Source organism: Oratosquilla oratoria, chromosome 26 (assembly GCF_046742065.1).
Source record: "Oratosquilla oratoria isolate Oo_2021 chromosome 26, ASM4674206v1, whole genome shotgun sequence".
Taxonomy (NCBI): domain Eukaryota; kingdom Metazoa; phylum Arthropoda; class Malacostraca; order Stomatopoda; family Squillidae; genus Oratosquilla; species Oratosquilla oratoria.
This window is the reverse complement of record NC_134802.1, coordinates 23,029,249-23,036,748: the sequence shown is the minus strand read 5'-3', so window position 1 is coordinate 23,036,748 and position 7,500 is coordinate 23,029,249. Positions and strand designations below refer to the sequence as shown.

Genomic DNA, 7,500 nt, shown 5'->3' with positions numbered 1-7,500 from the left:
AATATTTTTATATATAAATGGGAGAATATGAGTGAACATTTATAGTTGTATATGAAGAGGAATACATATTCTTTAGGTCCTTGTGAATTCTTATTGAACACAAGTATGGGAATGTTTGTTTGTTTTTTTTTTTTGTATTTTTTGTGTCGAACTTTATTCATTCATATATTCTTATATCTTCGTATTAAGTAATTCATAAATCTATGTGTTTTTATGTTTGGTTGTTTATTAATTTACTTTATTTTTCTATTTGTTTTGAATTAAATTCTTTTTGCCTACATTTGCATCTTTACTACAAATTAACTCTTTGATATACATTATAAAGTTAGTTTGAATATATATGACCTTATAGATCATTCGAAAGTCAGTCTGGTTCTTATTTTGTTGGTGTATATACTACTTGCCGAATAGTATCTTTAGCTCTCGCTGCACAGGGGATGTCTCTCGGTCGAATGAGAGTCTGGAGGCAGACATAACAAGTTAACAGCAGTAAAAGTCAAGGAACACTATGGGTTTAGGTTGTTTATTCTTCATAGCTTCATACCTCGGTGTTTAGTTCTTCAAAGAGGGTGAATAGGGGTCAGTTCATAACTCGGTTTGAACTTGTGTTGCCGAGATTTGATTTCTGATTCCCGGGCTCCTATGGCCATCGTGCACCTTTTTTACCACGATGATCAGAAGCTGGTTGAAAGGATTCGGAAGCGTCGAGGGACTCTTCGGGGGAGACGAAGGAGGAGAAGGAGTGGGAGTTTTCGACGAGGGATTCTATTCAGACCTTATCAAAAAACACTTCGAGATTGGACCACGTTTGGGATCAGGCTCTTACGGATGGGTTCATAGAGCTGTGACACGAGCGACAGGAGAACCCGTGGCTATCAAAGGCCAATTGGAAGATGAGTACGCCGACGCAGAGATCGCGGCACTCAGGACGATCGACAGACATGCCAATATCATTGGCTTGCAAGAGGTTGTTAGAGACCATGAGACAGAACACATTTACATCGTTCTGGAAATCATGGATATTAACCTCGAGGACACAGTTGACCGGATGGCCGCAAAGGGCCTCAGTTTCCCTGAGAGTGAATTAAAATCCGTTTGGCTTCAGTGCCTTAACGGACTCTCCCATGTCCACAAGGTTGGACTTCTCCATCGCGACTTGGCCGCACGCAATATCCTTCTTGATAGGACCGGCGTTGTTAAAATCACAGACTTTGGCATGTCGCTTCGACGCAAGAAAAGCAAGGTCATCAGACGAAAAGACCTTTTCGACCTTAGCGTCGTGTTTATCTTTAGCGTGTCACAGGAGGAGGTTGACGACCTTGACCTAATCGACGGCAAGGTAAGTTCAGATGGAGCTCGGGTCATTGAACAATTGTACTTTGGATGGGTTTCACTTCGGAAGGTGCTTAAATCGAGATATTTCTGTGAGAAACCTCTCCCACAGCCACCTCGAATCAGCCACATTCTCTCTGGTACCTCAACAGACCATGAAGAACCAAAGGATGATTCCTCTCATTATTGAATCTCTCAAAATTACAAGTATCTTTCTCCGCCTATTTATGAGGCTTTAAAAATTGTGAATCATACTGCTGATAATAAGCTGGTAAAGCTATGAAAATAGCTCTATAAGAACAAAAATATGTAAAATCTAATTCTCGATATCTCTACGAGAACCAACTTCAAATCAAACGGTCAACATTGCTTGACATCAGGCTAAATCACGAACGTCCAATCTCGAAATCGAATCAATATTGAAAATTTATGGAGGAATATAGTTTCATAATAGAAAACCTCCTAGCTACGAAAATATGTAAATTGTAGCTAAATTTCTACAAAAACAATTAGGAAAAAGAATTCCTATTACTTATAACTGTATTACATCATTAAAGAATCAAATTTTGAATTCTCGTAAATTTCTTGATCATTCTCAAGAAAATCGTTTTTCATTGCGAAAAAACGTTTTCGCCGCTCTGGGAAACCCATCCCTCAGCTGAATAAAATCATCAGGCGATAGCTAGAATGTAATTTAAAACTTCGAGAGCTCATTGTGGCAGGTTTTAAACTTACGACGCCGGAATGAGGTGATTGTACTCTCGTTTGAATAGAATTGCTAGCCGGGAACGAGAAAAGTATAATATCCAGATTCACAAATTTACCGAGTTTCCCAACAGTTCCTCGACTACTTTCAGAGGAGTAAGCCTTAAGAAAGAATATAAGTTCACGATGGTAAGCACACTTGCGAATTGGAGAAATTTTTTTGATTATTAGTTTATTTGTATGTCATATTCATTTAGCTACTTATTAGAAACATACATATGATTACTCCTCACATAAAATTATTCTTTACCATTATACGTTATGACAAAAACACGCACATACACACACACACGCGCGCGCGCACACAAACACACATAGACACACACAAACGCACACACACACACACATACACACACACAAGCGCACATACACACACAGGCGCACACACACACACAAACGCACAAACACACACGCTTGAACACACGCGCGCGCGCACACACAACACACACAAACACACACACACACACACACACACACACATACACACACACACGCACGCACTTACGCACGTATGCCCACATGCACACACATTCATACACACACGCACACACACACACACACACACACACGCACGCACGCACGGAAGTAGAGGTCTCTCCCATCTGCACAAAATCGAATGGTATTATGTAAAATTAAATGCTTAGCTACGATGAGAATCCTCAATAGAGGTTTTGAGAAAATATTTAATCCTTTAAGAAGTGCATCGAACAACGAGAGATCACTTAGAGTAGTCTTTAACTCTTTATGAAGAGGAATGAGGAATCTTCCAAGGTTTCTGTTTGCAAGTAAATCAAGAAATAGATTTACAGTTTGAAACTTTTTGAAAAAAAAAAACATAGAAAATGTACGATGGGGTATAAAAGAGAAGACATAAAATATTTTCTAAGAAATGTTTACAGATAACGTCTTCCATTGTGACGGAAAATGTGTAGCGTCAATCATAGGAGAAAAACTTCAATTGTCATAGAAACCTGTTTCTTATTTTTGGATAGTGGTTTTATATATATAGATATATATATATATATATATATATATACATATATATATACATATATATATACATATATATATATATTTATATATATATATATATATATATATATATATATATATATATATATGGTTTTTTTTTTTTTTTTTTTTAAGAAGAAGAAGAAGAAGAAGAAGAAGAAGGTGTGCGCTGGACTCGTCGTTTGCCAATTTGTTCCGACGTTGCGAGCCCTGTCCGGGGTTCGTCTTCGGGGTAATGCAGTGGTGGCGGTGGGAAGTCAATGTCGTGCAAAGTCGTGCACCATAAAATTCCGGAGAAAAACACAAGTAGAACATATCAAAAGTAAAAATAGAGACTATAGTACAGAATGAATATTGCATCCATGAGATGAACACGGAAAGAGTTTGCAATGAAATGAATGATTAAATGTAGTGAAGTTTGAAAAGGTGCTACCTGGATTGCGTGTAAACTCTGCGCGCTGCACGCTGGGACGCACCACAATGCGCCCGATAGCCTAGAGCGCACCACATGGAACGGATGTCCCGCGAAAATCGACTAAAACATATGAATCTGTTTTCCCTATAAAAGCGTAGACTCAGAAGTGACTTGATACAAGTCTTTAAGATTTTAAAGGGAATTGACATCAAAAGTGACAACATTTTCACATTGAATGAGAATCAGACAAGAAACAATGGTCTCAAACTGTCCGGAAATAGATTCAATTTGGAAGTAGGTAGAAACAACTTTGCCAACCGTGTAGTTAATGAATGGAATAAACTTCCTGCACAGGTAGTGCAATGTAGTTCAGTTCGAAGCTTTAAGAATCATTTAGATAAACACCTAAGCAAGATGCTGTAACGATTATAATTTATTTTATATTATTTGTTTTTGTTTTGTTATCATTTGTCTGTTTGATTTTCATTTATTATTAGTTATGTCAATTTATTATTATTTACTATTTACCTGTTTGTTTATTATTTAACTATACCTATGCATTTATTTATGTATTTTATTTGTTATTTACATTATTATAGTTTTTATTTATTATTTTATTATTATTATGATTTTTTTCGCATCCGACCTAGATATGGACCAAAAGGTCTCCTGTCGGCATGCTCCGCCTTTGTAATCCTTTGAAACGTGCACTGCCGCAGATCAATGAAATTGGAATAATGAAGGAGACTGCAAGAGACCTAGTGTAGACCTTATGGTCTCTTTCAGTCTCCTTCATTCTTATGTTCTTAAGTGGACAAAAACACATGACAAGTGACGCAGTGACTTTCCAACTATCATAGTGGAGATGGGTTGAACGCAAAATTTCATGTATGTGTATGTACTCGAGCATACAAATATATATAAGGAATATTGCACTTGACTTATATCTCTCTCAATAGCGTAGTTGGTAAGTCACTGCGTAACTTGTCATGTGATAGCTGAGTTCGAGTCTTCGGCAGTACCACATTTCAATTTCTGGTTGTGGCCTCCATTTGGTCTCCCGATGTTGATGGCTTAGAACTAAAGTGCATTGTGGTTGTTAAAATGTATCTCTAATCACTGGGACCCATTCAGTGTTGTACAAATACTTTCCCGCGTTTGTATACTTCCAATTGTACTATCATAGTGGAGATGGGTTGAACGCAAAATTTCATGTATGTGTATGTACTCGAGTATACAAATATATAAATAAGGAATATTGCGCTTGACTTAAATCTCTCTTGATAGCGTAGTTGGAAAGTCACTACGTCACTTGTCATGTGATGGCTGAGTTCGAGTCCTCGGCAGTACATTTCAATTTCTGGTTGTGGCCTCCATTGGGTCTGCTAAAAAAGATACATGGACTGATTGAATTGCGAGGCTCCGGTTGGTTCCAGGGGAATCCGCTTGATGTCGCTAGGTTTGCACAGATCAGCTGATTACGACGTCATTTCCCGATTGCAAATATCTTTATATGTGTATTAGCTACGCGGATTTTAGTGAAGTGCGATTTTTTCGTTTGGTGGGTTTCAGAATGAATGACTTGAAGGAGCAACGAATTGCTGTGAAATTTTGTGTTAAACTTGGAAAATCTGCGACTGAAACCTTTGCTATGCTTAACACGGCTTACAGTGATGTTGCTATGAAGTGTGTGGCATGTTTCAAGTGGTATGACCGTCTTAATAAGGATGGTCGACAGTCCATTGAAGATGATGAGCGTCCTGGACGTCCTTCCACATCAACTGACGACCCACACGTCGACAAAATCAACACCTTGGTGCGGGCAAATCGACGTCTGACTGTCAGGGAGCTTACTGAAGAGTGTGGGATATCAGTTGAATCTTGTTACGAGATTTTGACAATAAGACTGAAGATGCACCGCGTTGCTGCAAAATTTGTGCCACGCCTGATGACGAACGAACAAAAAACCCATCGCGTCCAGGTTTGTCAGGAACCGCTTGATCATTCAGAAGAAGATAGAAACTTCTTGTCCAGGATCATAACAGGTGATGAATCGTGGGTTTATGGTTTTGACATTGAAAAGAAGGTCCAATCATCCCAGTGGATGAGTGAAACATCCTCCAGACCCAGAAAAGCTCGCCAAGTTCGATCCAAGGTTAAGGTGATGCTGACAGTTTTCTTCGATGCTTAGGGTGTTGTTCACCACGAGTACCTCCTCGAAGGCTCCACAGTGAACCAGACTTACTACATTGAAGCTCTGAAACGTCTCAGGAACGTCATCCGTCGCAAAAGGCCAGAAATGTGGAGGAGTGGCGACTGGTTTTTCTATCACGACAACGCTCCAACCCATTCAGCCCTCACAACTCGTGAGTTTTTGGCCAAATACTCGATCACTGTTCTTCCCCACCCCGCTACTCACCTGACTTTGCTCCTTGCGATTTTTTCTTGTTCCTCAAACTCAAAAGACCCTTGAAAGGAAGATTTGAGATAAATGCGTGCGTTGGGGAGGAGAGTACTTTGAAGGGGACCCAGATCTGTAACTTCTAAATAAAGTACTTTTTGCTTTATGACGTCAGTCCGCGTATTTTTTAACAGACCTCGTATACACACACACACACATATATATATATATATATATATATATATATATATATATATATATATATATATATACATATATATATATATATATATTGGAGTAACGCGGCAAAATATTTTCTTTAAGGCATATTGAATTGTATGCAACAGCAAATTGAGCTCTGATGAGTTCCCAATGAAGAGTTTAAAGTCTTCTGGAGATCTCTCTAGCATGGAGAGGTAAAATAAACTAAGTTGCCGATAGAAGTCATCTAATGGGTGGAACAGGATACAAGACGTTTTGCTAATCGAAGTTAGCATTTTCAATTGTAATAAGAACAAAGAAATGGGTGATTATAAATACAGAATGTAAACACTGGGAAAGATCACAAAGAGGTTGACCATTACTCTGGTCTAAAACTGGGAAAGGACACGTTGAATACTGGGGAAGGATACGTGGGAAGGGGAACTGTGACCACTGGGAAAGGACACTTAAGATGACCGTTACTGTGGTCTGGGCGCCCGTAGCGGCCGGAGTGACTGCTCATGAGAGGGCTGATATGTGTCGTAGCTAGGTTGTCTGGTTTGGCGGATTCTGAACGGTTTGAGGCTGGGAAGGATGGTGGGGGCTTCCTGCTGGGTGTTCAATGTAGGCTGGCTGTATTTGATGTGGAGGGCCTCAAGAAGGGCAAGGCGACGCTTGTCACTTTCTCGGTCTAAAATTGTGGTATTGTCCACTAAGATGGATCTGGTGATTGGAATATTATGGGTCTCCTGGAGGTGCCGCTTAGGGCCTCCAATGTTAAGGTGGTATGTCAACCGTCTGGAAAGGCGAGTGGTAGTGAGTCCGATGTAGGAATCTTGGGGCGTAGTCCCCAAAAGGACACTTGAACTGGTACACCAGACTCACACACTCGATGTCGGATGGGCATGGGGAGTTGTTATTTTCCATGATAAGGTCTTTAGTTCTCTTGTTCTTATAATAAATGGAAATTTTTATGTGGTCCATCTCGTTGGTGGGGGTCACATTGCGACATGTAGGCCCTATAGAACAAGGTAAAGGTATTGCCTTCTTATACAGGAGTCTGTTGCCCTTCGTACCACTTGCTCATGACGGTCCGCAGTACAAGTTGACAGTCGCTCTTTGAGTGGCCATTATTGACTAAGAGTTGTGTAGACCGGTCAATTTCTCTCTGAGTGGAGGTCCAACTGGAACAATGGGTGAGGGCTCTCCTGTAGAAGGATCCAATAGTGAAGTCCTTATATCTTTGAGGGCACTCACTCTCTCCATTCAAGCACAAACCAGGATTAGTTGGCTTGGTGTACACTGCTGTGTGGGTGCTCCCGTCGGTTTTCTGGGTGAGGAGCACATCAAGAAAAGGAAGAACGCCATCTGTCGC

The 7,500-nt window shown here is 39.9% G+C and overlaps 1 protein-coding gene across 1 annotated transcript in view; it reads left to right on the top strand.

The window, feature by feature from the left end:
* The window catches only part of LOC143039417 (uncharacterized), a 103,485-nt gene that overhangs the window by 25,760 nt on the left and 70,225 nt on the right, over window positions 1-7,500 (top strand). The window lies entirely within an intron of this gene.